The 16,757-nt window shown below is 34.4% G+C and overlaps 1 pseudogene; it reads right to left on the reverse strand.

Moving 5' to 3' along the window:
• Positions 1-6,171: 6,171 nt before the first annotated feature.
• Positions 6,172-16,434, reverse strand: LOC140888132 (uncharacterized; annotated as a pseudogene).
• Positions 16,435-16,757: the final 323 nt, after the last annotated feature.

The following is a 16,757-nucleotide window of genomic DNA, read 5'->3' on the forward strand; positions in this document are numbered from 1 at the left end:
AGGGCAGGGTCGTGGCTGAGGTCTGGGCAGGGTTAGGCTATTCCATGGTAAAGTTCATGACGTTGTGGTCGCGTCGATATAAAATGGGCTCGATTCGGATAAGAATTGAGTGAGTTATGGATTTTTCAAAATTGGGTGCAAGTGCAGATTTTTCCTTTGAATAGGGGCTGTCCGATTTTTGTGTTTTGTAAATTTGCTCTTTTGATCTTTTGATGATACCACCTATTCCTTGGGATGATTTGGAGTGTTTGTTGAGTGTCGGTTCAAGTGGGACGGGTTTTGGATAAGGCATGACAAAGTTAAGGGCTTTTCGGTTTACTTGCTCGAGTTAAGTCAAGTTTGAGGATTTTGTTGGGTAAGTTGTCTTCTTTGGACTTAGGGGCAGCCACTCATCCACCTTAAACTCACATTTTCGAGTCGAGTCTCATGTCTTAAAGATTGCTTATTCGTGTGTATTTGACGTGTTCTTGAGTTTAATAAAGAAAAAGGAAGTTTACTTGTTTGCATGCCATTTAATGTATGAGTTGAGTCTTTATAAATGAAAAGGGAAAAGAAAGCAAATATTTTTGAATGAAGTGATCTGTTTGTGACAAGAGGGGTGTTGCTAGGCCGGGGGATGCCTCGGTCTACTCACCAAGAGGTTATAGAGGTTAGGCAAGGAGCAAGAGACATCTTGTTTACCCTTGCCACAGAGGGGCAATGTGGGATCGGGAGGCATCTCGGTCTCCTTGCCATAGAGGGGTTAAGTTCGCCGGGAGAAATCTCGTCGTCTTGCCGGCATAGTGCACTGCAGCCATGATCATGATCGAAACAGAGGGTCACAAATCAGGGATCGGATTTCTAAGAGGAAAAAGTAAAGAAAAGTTTAAAAGTTAAAGTTTCACAATTTTAGTTGACTCGTTTTGCATTGATGTCAGTCTTTCAGTTATGCATGAGTCTAAGTTGAATGTTATGAAAGTTAAAGTTTATCATAGTGTGAGTTCATTAATGCATGATTTCTATATCTTTCTAGTTTCATGCATATTACAGTTTAAGTTGAGTTTTTGCATCACGTATTTTAAACCCTTGTTATTATCCTAGTTATGCTTGTTGAGTCTTTAGACTCACTATGCTTGAATGTTTGCAGGTGAGGATTTTGTGGAGGAGACGGAGGGGCGTGATCTACTGGGATGAGGCCATCGGTAGTGCAAGGCCCAGTGACCGTTGCTTCCTTTTAGTTTATGTTTTTCCGCACAGTTATCGAATTTGTAATAATGAAGTATTATTTGAGATCTTGTAGTATTTATGGCCAGGATGTGCATTCCCTGTGCTACAGCTTATGTTTTGAAGTACGTTTTCCGCTTTTGCTAGTTTATGATTATCGTTGGAATTAATTTTAAATGCTTTAGTTTACTTTATGCTGTAACCGGGAGGTGGTTACTAGGATTGCATGTTTATGTTTAACGCACTTAAGTTTTGAAGTCAATTTTCTTTCCTTATTTAAATTGCTATTTGAGTCTTGATGGCTTATTTGTTTTACAAATAGGTCATGGCAAAATTTTTAAAAATCCGTAATTTTCCTTTATTTTTTTAATTATAGTCTAGTAGCGAGTAGTTAGGGTCGTTTCAATGTTGCTCATGTTCATACACAGAATGGATTAGCTGAATCATTGATTAAACGTCTACAACTGATTGCTAGACCAATGATTATGAGAACAAAACTCCCTATTTCTATATGGGGACATGCAATTTTACATGCAGCGGCATTAATTCGCATCAGACCAAGTGCATATCATAAATTCTCCCCATTGCAGCTTGCATTTGGTAAAGAACCAAATATTTCTCATCTGAGAATTTTTGGATGTATGGTGTATGTGCCTATTGCACCATCTCAACGATCAAAAATGGGTCCTAAAAGAAAAATCGATATTTATATCGGTTATGATAGCCCATCAATCATTCGATATCTTGATCCTCAGACAGGCGATGTGTTTACAGCACGTTTTGCTGATTGTCATTTTAATGAAGAAATCTTCCCAATGTTAGGGGGAGAAAAGAAACACATCGAAAAAGAAATCACATGGTATGTACCATCATTGTTACATTTGGATCCAAGGACCAAACAATGTGAGAAAGATGTACAACAAATTGTGCACTTGCAAAGAATTGCAAATCAAATGCCAGATGCATTTGCAGACACAAAAGGGGTAAAAAAATCATATATACATGTTGTAAATGCCCCTGCTCGAATTGAAATTCCAAAGAAACAAATTGAAGACACTAATGATGTCATAAAACGCTTGAAGCGTAGAAGGCCAGTCGGTTTCAAGGATAAAAATCCTCGAAAAAAAAAAGGCATAGAGAAACACGATGATCATAAAATAGAAAATGGTGTTCCAGAAAAAACACCTGATGATGAAAATGTTCTGTCAGAACCACAAACTGATGAGAATCGTGAAATCTCTATTAATTATATTAATACTGGAAAAATATGGAACCGAAGAGATATAGAAGATATTGATGAGATATTTTCTTATAATGTGGCATGTGACATCATAAATGAAAATGAGGATCATGAACCAAAATCCTTTGGTGAATGTAAAACTCGTCATGATTGGGCAAAATGGAAATATGTCATCCAGGTTGAATTAGATTCGCTAAATAAACGCAATGTTTTTGGACCTATAGTCCTCACACCTGAAGGTGTAAAACCTGTTGGATACAAATGGGTTTTTATTCGAAAGCGAAATGAGAAAAATGAAATATAAGATATAAAGCTAGACTTGTTGCACAAGGTTTTTCTCAAAGTCCTGGAATTGATTATGAAGAAACGTATTGTAACGCCCCACTGTATCAAAACGGATCTTTTTAGCGTGCTTATGTCCTCACTCACACGCATCCTGAAAAACTTCCCAAGAGGTCACCCATCCTATAATTGCCCAAAGTCAAGCACGCTTAACTTTGGAGTTCTTATGTGATGAGCTTCCGAAAAGAAGATGCACCTTCTTGATATGAATAGTACATATAAAATCTTTTAAGCCCTCCTCAACCATGTAGTCCCATACCTATACAGTCTCAGAATCCCTCTCATTTCGGCACGGGATCGGTTCATTCATGTCTCCCTCCGCCTAGAAGCCTACCAGGAGCCGCTCATTGTCCGTGCAACCTCTTGGCACCGGCGATCACTCCCTGCCTCTTCAGCCCCGGGCGTCACATGCCCACCAGCTTCCGCTTGGTTCGTACCCGAACCATACCGTACTAAGAGAGGTCGGATTTGATACCATTTGTAACGCCCCACTGTATCAAGACGGGTCTTTTCAGCGTGCTTATGTCCTCACTCACACGCACCCTGGAAAACATCCCAGGGGGTCACCCATCCTATAATTGCCCCAAGTCAAGCACGCTTAACTTTGGAGTTCTTATGTGATGAGCTTCCGAAAAGAAGATGCACCTTCTTGATATGAATAGTACATATGAAATCTTTTAAGCCCTCCTTAACCATGTAGTCCCATACCTACACAGTCTCAGAATCCCTCTCATTCCGGCACGGGATCGGTTCATTCATGTCTCCCTCCGCCTAGAAGCCTACCAGGAGCCGCTCATTGTCCGTGCAACCTCTTGGCACCGGCGATCACTCCCTGTCTCTTCAGCCCCGGACGTCACACGTATTCTCCTGTTATGGATGCAATTACGTTTCGATATTTGATTAGTTTGGCAGTGTCTGAAAATTTGGAAATGTGTCTGATGGATGTTGTTACGGCTTACTTATACGGATCAATTGATAGTGATATATACATGAAAATCCCAGAAAGATTTAAGATGCCTGAGGCACAAAGTTCAAAACCCAGAGAATTTTATTCTGTAAAATTGCAAAGATCATTATATGGGTTGAAGCAATCCGGCCGAATGTGGTATAATCGGCTAAGTGAGCACTTGATGAAAAAGGGATATGTAAATGATCTAATATGCCCTTGTGTTTTCATCAAGAAAACAACATTCGGATGTGTAATTATTGTTGTATATGTTGATGATTTAAACATCATTGGAACGAATAAAGAAATTCAAGATGTTATGATGTACTTGAAGGAAGAATTCGAAATGAAGGATCTTGGAAAAACCAAGTACTGTCTGGGTTTGCAAATAGAACAAAAAAATTGTGGAATTTTTGTTCACCAGACAAATTATACAGAAAAGATTCTTAAACGTTTTAATATGGATAAATCAAATCCATTAAGTACTCCAATGGTTGTAAGATCATTAAACATAGAAAAGGATCCATTCCGTCCATGTGAAGATGATGAAGTTATTCTTGGTCCAGAAGTACCATATCTAAGTGCCATTGGTGCCCTTATGTATCTTGCAAATTGCACTAGACCAGATATATCTTTTGCTGTAAATTTATTGGCAAGATTCAGTTCATATCCAACAAAGAGGCACTGGAATGGAATTAAACATATATTTCGTTATCTACGAGGAACGACAGATTTGGGACTTTTGTACTCAAAAGACACCAATCAAAGTATCATTGGTTATGCCGATGCTGGATATTTATCTGATCCACATAAGGCACGTTCCCAAACCGGATATGTATTTACTCGTGGAGGCACCTCAATTTCTTGGCGTTCACAGAAACAAACACTCGTAACAACTTCATCAAATCACGCTGAGATTATTGCGCTACATGAAGCAAGACGTGAATGTGTTTGGCTAAAATCAATGACACAACATATCCAAACTTCTTGTGGATTATCAGTAGACAAGAAGCCTGTGACGTTGTATGAAGACAATGTTGCATGTATTGCTCAAATGAAAGAAGGATACATCAAAAGTGACAGAACAAAACATATACCCCCAAAGTTCTTTGCCTACACTCAAGAGCTTGAGAAGAATAAAGATATTGATATCTGTTATATTCATTCAAGTGAGAACTCATCAGATCTCTTCACAAAGGCACTTCCCACGACGAAATTCAGAAAGCATATATACAACATTGGGATGCGCAATCTGCGGAATATGTGAAGAATCACTCATGTTAACGTGATGGGAGTTTACGTGGCTGCACTCTTTTTTTCTTACTATGGTTTTTATCCCACTGAGTTTTTTCTAGTAAGGTTTTTAACGAGGCAATATAAAACACGTAATGAAGACAGTCATCATATCACGATCATCATCACAAGGGGGAGTGTTGAAAAATATATTATTATTATTAATATTATGTTGAATATTGAATGTTGAATGTTGAATATTGAGTTGTAAAATGTGAAAAATTAGTGTGTGATGATGTAGATGATGATATATTTATTTTTGGACTAATCTCAAATGTGGATCTATAAATAGGTCTTCATTTGTGATGAAAAATATAATTGAGTTGAGAGAAAAATATTATAAAGTGTGAGTTTGATATATTTTGAGTTTTGGAGTTTTTACTTTTTACCATAAATTTTTACTTTTTCACAATATTTCTCACAATTATTATTTTTAATAAAATACAATTCAATAAAATAAAACATAAATTACATGAGAAAACACTTAAACTTCAGCATATTCTATCTATAGTACAAATTCGCGCTCATTTAAATTTTGTAAGAACAGAACTTAGGCCATCTCCGACCACAAATACCATTTTGGTGCAACTTTTGCACTAAAATAGTGCAATTTCTGCACCAAACACAATATCCATCTCCAACCCATTTACACCAAATCTTACACCAAAAGGAATATTCTCGAAATATTCCTTTTATTTCATATATATATTAATTAATTTTATTCAACATATTTTTACAAACTATATAATTAATTTTGTGATTATAAAAAAATATTTTATCGTTAATAAATATTTTTACATATTATATAAATAATATTTTAATTAATTAAAAAATATTTTATTGTTAATACATATAAATATTAAATTTAAAGTTTATGGTTTAATTATTATTATATAAATTAATGTATTGATAATACAAATTAATATATGATAATTATTAAAATTGATAAATATGTGTACGACTTCAAACATAAGACAACCACAGAATGGATACAACTTCAAAAATAAGACGAATACAAAACGGATACAACATCAAACATAACACATACAAATCACAAACATAATACAAAATATAATTTTAAACATAAATGCTTAGACCGTTAGTACAACTTCAAACATTTGAACTACTATATTCATCCCACAAATGCTCAATTAAAGCATTCCGCGGTGCGTAGTGAGCATCTTTGTCTTTTATTTTTTTTATATCGATTGAGAAATTCTTGAAACTTCATATTCTCATCGACAATAATTTCGACTTCTGGAGCATGTGTTTCTCGCGCATCTTGAATGGGTGCACTGAGATCGCGTTCATCTTCGATAATCATGTTGTTCATTATGATACATGATGTTATTATGTCATGTAAATGACGTTTCTTCCAACCACGTGCTGGTGACGCCACGATAGCAAATCGTGATTGAAGGACTCCAAATGCACGTTCAACGTCTTTTCTGCAGGATTCTTGCTTCATTGAGAAATATTTCTTTTTTTGTCCGCGTGGATCATGAATGTTGTAAGGCCCGAAAATATTAAATTATTAATTATGGGATTTGAGAATTAAATTCCATATTATGGGCTAATATTGATTTGAGAATTATGGAAATGATAGATTTAATTTTTGAGCCGAAAATATTTAATTTGAGAATTTACGGATTTTGCGAATTAAATTCCGAAAATTCTTAAATTAATAGAATAAATATTCGATTTGAATATTTATGGGATTTAAGATTATATTCCATGTTTCGGGAATTAATGAAGATTAATTTGGAGGATACAACCGGATCAGGGACTGATTTGAAAATATCGAAGTTGCAAGGGCTAAAGTGCAAACGGTCGAGATTATTTAATTAATTCAAATTTAATTTATTTTAATCCAAGTATATTTAATTTGGGAATATTTAGAGTTTTGATTTTAATCTAATATTCTTAAATTATTTTGGATTGAAATTGAATTAAAACGAAGGCCGAGGACTGAATTGCAATTAATGAAGACTTGAGGGACTAAATTAAAATTATTTGAATACATATCCAACTTTAAGTTATATTATTCAAACTGAATACGTGTATGTTATATATTGAAGTCGGAAATCCTGAAGTAGAGCCGAGATCCTCTTTATTTTCTTTGGAATTGGATTTTTAAAACGTCGATAACTTTTGATCCGCTTGTCCGACTTCGATTCCGAAAGATGTTCTGGAATCCTTGCGACGAGGCCTTCGATTTGATGTAAGTATTTTGTTCTCTCGTCATGTTTCGAAGAACGAAATATGGCAGAGATCAGATTATGACTTGATGTTTGTGTTTTTGAGTTCGTATGTCGTTCGATATCGCAGTCGGATTGGAAATGAATTAAGAAAAGAACTTGTCATGGTTTCAGCATGTTTTTGACTTGTTAACATGTGATTATAGCTGCTGATAGGATGAATTGAATGATGAATTCAGCTGATATAAGTGATACGAATTATTGAGTTGATTAGAAATGAATTCGATACCGAGTCGGTTCCCGATTTTTAATCGCTATGCCGCCGGTTGATGTTTTGACTTCGTTTTGATAGCCTATAACTGAGTTGAGATAGTTGTTTAGATGTTATGAATGTTATGGCATTTTTATTTCTCGATTTCAGTTGAGTTTCGAAGGCTAACGATTCAAGACTCCGAGTTATATCGAATAAGAAGAAGTTTAAGTTTGAAATGATGTTGATTGAATCTATATTGATGATTTTGATTCGATTCTGAAATGATTGAATAGAATGAGGTTTGATATACATGTTTTGATGATATATTTCAGAGTTTAATAGGAGACTATTGACTGAAGAACCTCAAATTGAAACCAAAGAAGAAGTGATCAAGATTGAAGTGAATGTTATTGAAGATTGATTATGATTGAATGAGCAGATTTGCTATGAGTTGTGGTACTTTCTATCCAGATGTGTAATATCGTCAACTCAAGAATGAAAGGTATAATGACGACATCGCGAGTCAGGGACTGTGAAACTCAAGAACGACTATTCTTGAGTTATCCCGAACAAACCACATACTTGTTTAAGTATTTGTTCTTGAGGTAAAACTTATGTTATTGTCGATCCATCACAGGTAGTGGATCTTTATTGCATTTGATATGATTGTATATTGAATTGATTATATGCCAAGGTTGCGGTTAACCTTATTTTCTAGCCCGGAATGGCTACGATAGATGGATATCCATGTCAAGATCGGTTACAAATCTTGATGGCAATGAAGTGATAAGAATCAATTCTTGAGATAAGCGCGCTATATAAATTGAGTCTTGATTTGAAGTTGAGTCGATATATGCGTTATTTTTACTCTATTATTGAGTTGATATGTTTAGAGTTGATATGAATTTATTTAACGCATTTATATGTCGATTATACTGAGAATGATTTCTCACCGGAGTTTATCCGGCTGTTGCTTTATTTTGTATGTGTGCATTGCAACAGGTGGGGCAGGAGCTTTGTTTAGACGACATTGATAGCTCGGGACAGAGAAGTAGCAAGTGTGGACTCGGGTTTATAAGTTAAAGCTTGATATAGTGATAGCATCAAACATAGCAAGAACTTAAGACTTGAAGTTGTTTATGCTATGTTGAATAGCTTGTAGTTTTATATCTTTTAAGCTATTCATTTGATGTAATACATGCATGATTTGATGATAGGAACTTGATATATGAATGTATGCATGTTCTCAGAATTTATAATATGTTTAGACTCGAATTTTGTTGGTTGATTCATGCCATTGTTCAAAGCTTGACAGCAGAAAATGTCTTCTGATGTTTTCTGGATATGGTTCCCGCTCGATCGGGTAAAGTTCACCGATCGAGCGAGGCCCTGAAATTGAAGGCAGAAAATCGTGCATTTTGGGCTCGCTCGATCGGTAGGTTTTGACCGATCGAGCGAGTCCAAAAGTGTGCAGAAGCCGATCGAGCGAGGCTTTAAGATTTAAAAAAAAAAAATCTACTCTTGATTTATTATTCTTTAATTGTTTGATTAATTGTTTAATTAATCATTAGCTGCCCTTAAACAAGATTAGCAACCCGAGGTCCCCACAACAGGTGGTATCAAAGCGTAGGTTCTGGACTGAGATAGAAGCTGAGCGGGGTAGAGTGAGTCATATGCATTTATAGTATTGCATGATTATGCAGTATTTGATTCGATGATTTAATAAATTGCATGTACTCTTGATCTACCTTTGAAATTGAATTGATTAATTTACTGATTTGTAAATTTTTAAATTCTTATCGATGTTATTATAAGAATTTCCCCGGGTGATGTAAGCACCCAGAATCGAAGAGAACAGTGTTCTTTGGGTGACGTAAGCACCCCAGACTGACAGTATAGTATGGCCAGATTGAACAGAATTGTATGGTCAGATTGAATAGAACTGTATTATTGCTCAGTTGAATGAAATATCTCTGATTGTACAGAACAGAATATCAGCGAATGAATAGATGTCTTGCAGGTAGAAGTTGTTTCGAAAAACTGAAGTTCAGATATCTGGAAGATACCGATGACTGATGTATCAGATTGACTGTCTACCAACTTCGAAACCTAGCAATCAGCTGATGAATTTTGATGAAGAAATGATGAAAGAACAGAGGTATATTAATTTGTTGGTAAGTGCTTAGAACATGATTTTTGTTTATAGTTCTTTGCTACAACAGATAGAAATGATGAGAAGGAAAAAAAAACATATACCTTTTAGAAGCTGAATATTTTGAGTATTGAAGAATTTCTTGTTAGATTTCAAGCCTATTATAATTTTTTGAATTGTAAATGATCAGAAGCTCAAGATTGAGTTGTTTAATTATGGCTTGAATTCGAAGAATATGTCTGAATAAATGTTGATGAATGAAGTATGTTATGAAAGACATAGTCTTGTTTAATAGAACTGAAGCTGAATGATGAAGCAAAAGGACTGAAATTGTAAAGATGCTACGGTGTGTGAGAAAAACACATATTTAGCTACAATTTCTATTCTAGAAGTATACAGAGAATCAGAATGAAATTGCACTTGAGAATGAAATGTCAGGTAACAGATTTATTTTGTTTTGACCTGTCTATTATTGGTGCAATAGATTCATGATAGCTGAAAGCTTATTATATGATCACCTCTGTATCAGAAAAGAGATTGTGTGAATTGAACTGAAGAATGGAACTATTGTTTCGATGAACTGAAACAGAAGATGATTTTGTTCGTATTGAAATATCTGTTTATGTTGCATGATAGATGATGATGCAATAATCGAATACAGATTAGAAGAAGAATTGATGATAAAAAGCGATTAAATTAGATCAGTAAGAACATAATGTGCAATTGAATATGATGATATAGAATCTCGAATTAAGATTCTGTGATTTCGGTTTTCTATATGATGTTTGATTACAGAAATATTCTGAAATAAATATATTCAATGCACTAGATATGTTCATGATCTAAACCAGAATTGAAAGATATGCCGATGAGTAGAGATTGCAGAGATATATTTCAGTAAGATTCTTGACTTTAGTTTAAGTTGTGAACTGAAATTTATCAGAGAATTGATGAGTTTATGAATTGAATACTGCTTTTGAGGTTTACAAAATAGATGATGATATGAAAATCAGTTACATATGAGTCTTTTATTTGATTTTACTAAAGTTATTACATCATAAATCATGATTTTTGAAATTCTTGATATTGATTTCGAGGTTTTAGTACCGACCTCAATCAATTTTGATTGACTCTTATTTTATTTTATAGAGTATGGTTTGATCTACTCGTCTTGAGTTGAGATGCTAGTGAGTTGTTTTCACTTAGCATATTGTCATTCATATTATTGTTCTGTGGATGATCTTGACTTAAGTGAATTTCTCTGATTATGAATTTCAAGAGTTACTGATTGGTTGATGTATACATTCAGTATATTATAATATTTTTGGACTCGTAACTGATAGAATTTCCAATTGAGATTTGGGAAATAGAATGAAGAGAAGTGATGAATGCGTGATTGATTGATCTTTTGAATTTATGTGCTTGAAGTATCGCGATAGATACTAAAACAGTCAGAATTGCTGTAATCCAAATTAAGTGAGAATTGATTTTAAAGGATTAAAGCACATTGAGATGAGATCAAGTTATTAGAATTCAATTGAGAAATAGAAATGAAGAATGAAACAGGCATTCGATCGATTGATTATAATAGTTCAGTGATAGTTTAGAAACTCCAGAATTGTTACGAGATTGTGATTTGAAAGAATATTTTGCAAAACTACCATGATGAAACAGTATAGATGATGTAAACAGGTGGTAGTTATGAACAGATTGATGGAAATTACTGGATACAATAATTTGTCTGTATGATCAACTCACTGAATTGTGATTAGATTCGTTGTAAGACGAACAGTAAGCCAAGAAATAATGTTTCAAATTGAAACATTGGGTTTACTATTACATTGTAATACAGATGATCCGAAGACATTGAGTACGTTTTGAGGTAAAAGTACAACATGTTATCCTTGAATTGGAAGAATAATCAGAAAAGATGAATTGAATTTCGAGAATGAAATTTTATTTGATATGATACCGATTATCAACAGTTCTGAATACGTTAAAATCTGTGAATACAACATAAACTCTGATTACGAAATAATCCGAATAGACTAATCAGATTTGTGGAATATACTGTATGAAATGTGAATAACAGCTATCGATTCAGATCTGTGAAGAAGAAAGAGAAATGATGAAATTACAGGAATGATTAAAATCTATTTTCAGAATTAAGACTTTAGATTTATTCGACAGAATGTGGCATTAATTGATTGACTAATGTTCTGAGAGTTGGTTATATGTGATTGTATTATACCATTTTTCGATTGATGGATTATCTGAGTCGATTTTCCAGATGTTGAGAATAATCTCAGAACTTTAATACCTGATTCGGTATTACTTGTCTTGATGTATTGCCACTTGATGATTATAATTCCTGTAACAGCTAATGTATCGATTTTGAGATAATGTTATGATGATATGATGAAAGAAAATCCGATTTTCTTTGTGTTGAAATGATACTATTGAAGTAAATGATATCAGATCAGACATGATTTGTTGTCAGCAGATCAGATTTGATTTGAAGAACACAAGGATGATGAATATGAATCTGTATGGAATGAAAACAGAGAAGAAGAAACAGAATTAGTATTGAATGATAAATATAACTTTTGAAGCTGAAACTGAATAGTTAAGCAGAAAAGTATTCTTCAAACATCATTCAATTCAGAAATGAAACAGAGCAGAGTTGTTTTACAGATTCAGAATGTGAAGTTGAATACTAATCTTGAAGCGATGGACTGAATAACAGTGTAGACTTGATTTATGTTCTATACTCTGTATAGAATGATATAGAGAAAGAATCAAGTCGTCTCAAAGGATGAATTTCACTGAATGAAATGTCAGACAGACTTGATGATTTCATTGAACGAATGTATTCTTTTCAGCTGGATAAGTTCAGTATCTAAGTGAAAGAAGTATCAGTAGATTCTTCGTATGTACTTTATTCAGATGAGATAGATATTGACGAGATTCTGAGTTAAGTCGATTATTCGACAAATCCTTGATTGAAGAAAGAAACAACTCAGATTCAATGACTTAAAGTACAACTGAATAGATACAGATTACAAGAGAATAGAAGCAGATTTGAAGTAATAATCTGACAAGAGATTGAAAGATGAAGTGAGATACGAAATTCAGAGTGGATGATTGAAGTGAGAATCACTTCAGATAATCATTCAGTCAATTAGATTTGATATTCTGGATGAATACGATTTCGAGGACGAAATCATTTCTTATAGGGGAGGAATTGTAAGGCCAGAAAATATTAAATTATTAATTATGGGATTTGAGAATTAAATTCCATATTATGGGCTAATATTGATTTGAGAATTTATGAAAATGATAGATTTAATTTTCGAGCCGAAAATATTTAATTTGAGAATTTACGGATTTTGCGAATTAAATTCCGAAAATTCTTAAATTAATAGAATAAATATTCGATTTGAATATTTATGGGATTTAAGATTATATTCCATGTTTCGGGAATTAATGAAGATTAATTTGGAGGATACAACCGGATCAGGGACTGATTTGAAAATATCGAAGTTGCAAGAGCTAAAGTGCAAACGATCGAGATTATTTAATTAATTCAAATTTAATTTATTTTAATCCAAGTATATTTAATTTGGGAATATTTAGAGTTTTGATTTTAATTCTAATATTCTTAAATTATTTTGGATTGAAATTGAATTAAAACGAAGGCCGAGGACTGAATTGCAATTAATGAAGACTTGAGGGACTAAATTAAAATTATTTGAATACATATCCAACTTTAAGTTATATTATTCAAACTGAATACGTGTATGTTATATATTGAAGTCGGAAATCCTGAAGCAGAGCCGAGATCCTCTTTATTTTCTTTGGAATTGGATTTTTCAAACGTCGATAACTTTTGATCCGCTCGTCCGATTTCGATTCCGAAAGATATTCTGGAATTCTTGCGACGAGGCCTTCGATTTGATGTAAGTATTTTGTTCTCTAGGCATTTTTTGAAGAACGAAATATGGCGGAGATCAGATTATGACTTGATGTTTGTGTTTTTGAGTTCGTATGTCGTTCGATATCGCAGTCGGATTGGAAATGAATTAAGAAACGAACTTGTCATGATTTCAGCATGTTTTTGACTTGTTAACATGTGATTATACTTGCTGATAGGATGAATTGAATGATGAATTCAGCTGATATAAGTGATACGAATTATTGAGTTGATTAGAAATGAATTCGATACCGAGTCGGTTCCCGATTTTTAATCGCTACGCCACCGGTTGATGTTTTGACTTCGTTTTGATAGCCTATAACTGAGTTGAGATAGTTGTTTAGATGTTATGAATGTTATGGCATTTTTATTTCTCGATTTCAGTTGAGTTTCGAAGGCTAACGATTCAAGACTCCGAGTTATATCGAATAAGAAGAAGTTGAAGTTTGAAATGATGTTGATTGAATCTATATTGATGAATTTGATTCGATTCTGAAATGATTGAATAGAATGATGTTTTATATACATGTTTTGATGATATGTTTCAGAGTTTAATAGGAGACTATTGACTCAAGAACCTCAACTTGAAACCAAAGAAGAAGTGATCAAGATTGAAGTGAATGTGATTGAAGATTGATTATGATTGAATGAGCAGATTTGCTATGAGTTTTGGTACTTCCTATCCAGATGTGGAACATCGTCAATCGAGAATGAAAGGTATAATGACGACATCGCGAGTCAGGGATTGTGAAACTCAAGAACGACTATTCTTGAGTTATCCCGAACAAACCACATACTTGTTTAAGTATTTGTTCTTGAGGTAGAACTTATGTTATTGTCGATCCATCACAGGTAGTGGATCTTTATTGCTTTTGATATGATTGTATATTGAATTGATTCTATGCCAAGGTTGCGGTTAACCTTATTTTCTAGCCCGAAATGGCTACGATAGATGGATATCCATGTCAAGATCGGTTACGAATCTTGATGGCAATGAAGTGATAAGAATCAATTCTTGAGATAAGCGCGCTATATAAATTGAGTCTTGATTTGAAGTTGAGTCGATATATGCGTTATTTTTACTCTATTCTTGAGTTGATATGTTTAGTATGAATTTATTTAACGCATTTATATGTCGATTATACTGAGAATGATTTCTCACCGGAGTTTATCCGGCTGTTGCTTTGTTTTGTATGTGTGCATTGCAACAAGTGGGGCAGGAGCTTTGTTGAGACAACATTGATAGCTCGGGAGAGAGAAGTAGCAAGTGTGGACTCGGGTTTATAAGTTAAAGCTTGATATAGTGATAGCATCAAACATAGCAAGAACTTAAGACTTGAAGTTGTTTGTGCTATGTTGAATAGCTTGTAGTTTCATATCTTTTAAGCTATTCATTTGATGTAATACATGCATGATTTGATGATAGGAACTTGATATATGAATGTATGCATGTTCTCAGAATTTATAATATGTTTAGACTCAAATTTTGTTGGTTGATTCATGCCATTGTTCAAAGCTTGACAGCAGAAAATGTCTTCTGATGTTTTCTGGAAATGGTGCCCGCTCGATCGGGTGAAGTTCACCAATCGAGCGAGGCCCTGAAATTGAAGGAAAAAAATCGAGCATTTTGGGCTCGCTCGATCGGTAGGTTTTGACCGATCGAGCGAGACCAAAAGTGTGCAGAACCCAGAGAATGATTTAATTGCTCGCTCGATCGGCTGGCTTTGCCCGATCGAGCGAGGCTCTGAAATTTAAAAAAAAAAAAAAAATTCTGCTCTTGGTTTATTATTCTTTAATTGTTTGATTAATTGTTTAATTAATCATTAGCTTCCCTAAAACAAGATTAGCAACCCGAGGTCCCCACAAATGCTTTGCACAATCGTTGACCATTTTGGATAAATACTATCAGCTAAGTAATATCCCATATCATATTATTTTCCTCCAACTTTGTAATAAGCAGTAGGAGCAATACCTTGTGCAAGTTTGGAGAATAAACCAGACGACTCCAACACATTTATATCATTATTTTTTCCGGGCATTCCAAAATATGCATGTCACATCCAAAGATTGTAATCAGCTACTGCTTCTAAAATGATTGTCGGAGAACCACTACGACCTGTATATTGGCCTGCCCAAGCCGTTGGGAAATTTTTCCACTTCCAGTGCATACAGTCGAGACTTCCCAACATTCCTGGGAATCCTCGTTGTTCACCTATGTAGAGTAGTCAGGCAACATCATCAGAAGTAGGTGATCTTAAATATCGTTCTGCAAAAACTTCCACTATAGCACGACAAAACCGTTGCATACACACAATTGCAGTAGATTCTCCAATTTTGATATATTCATCAGTAGCATCCGCGGGTAAAACATATGCTAGCATGCGCAAAGCGGCTGTTGTTTTTTGCAGAGTTGATAGACCGAGCCGCCCCACACCATCAGCTCGTTGAATGAAATAAGAATCATGATTCTTTACCTCATTTATGATACGAATGAACAAGTTTCGAGACATTCGAAATCGTCTTCGTAACATTGTTTCATTATATCTTGGAATTTCAGCAAAGTAATCGTTGAATAAATTACGATTGGTGACTTCTCGATCACGATGGATGACTACATGACCTGGAATCGAACCTTTGTGTGTGGCTTCTTGATCATTTTGAATGATGTGCGCAGCAACCAACTCTTGCTCTTGAGTTATCACATCTAAGACTGCTTTTCTTTTATTTGTAAAACTCTCAACAGCATTCAACCACTCATTTTGTGTTTCATCTTCTTTGTCCGACAACGAAGATGAGCTAGTGGAAGATAATTGTAATTCGGATTGAGAATTCATTTTATGTATAATGAGAATGTGAAATGAGTGGTGTGAGAAAATAATATGATTACATCACATTATATAATAGTTGTGAAGAATGTAACCGTTGGAGAGATCTAAATCACAACCGTTGGATTGATTCTACACGGATCAAGATCCTAACCTTTGAATGTGTTTTTTCAGATCTAAATCATAACCGTAGGATTGATTCTACATGGATCAAGATCCTAACCGTTGAATGTGTGTTTTCAAATCTAAAGCACAACCGTTGGATTGATTCTACACGGATCAAGATCCTAACCATTGAATGTGTGTTTTCAGATCTAAATCACAATCGTTGG

This window comes from Henckelia pumila, chromosome 3 (assembly GCF_033568475.1).
Source record: "Henckelia pumila isolate YLH828 chromosome 3, ASM3356847v2, whole genome shotgun sequence".
NCBI classification, from domain to species: domain Eukaryota; kingdom Viridiplantae; phylum Streptophyta; class Magnoliopsida; order Lamiales; family Gesneriaceae; genus Henckelia; species Henckelia pumila.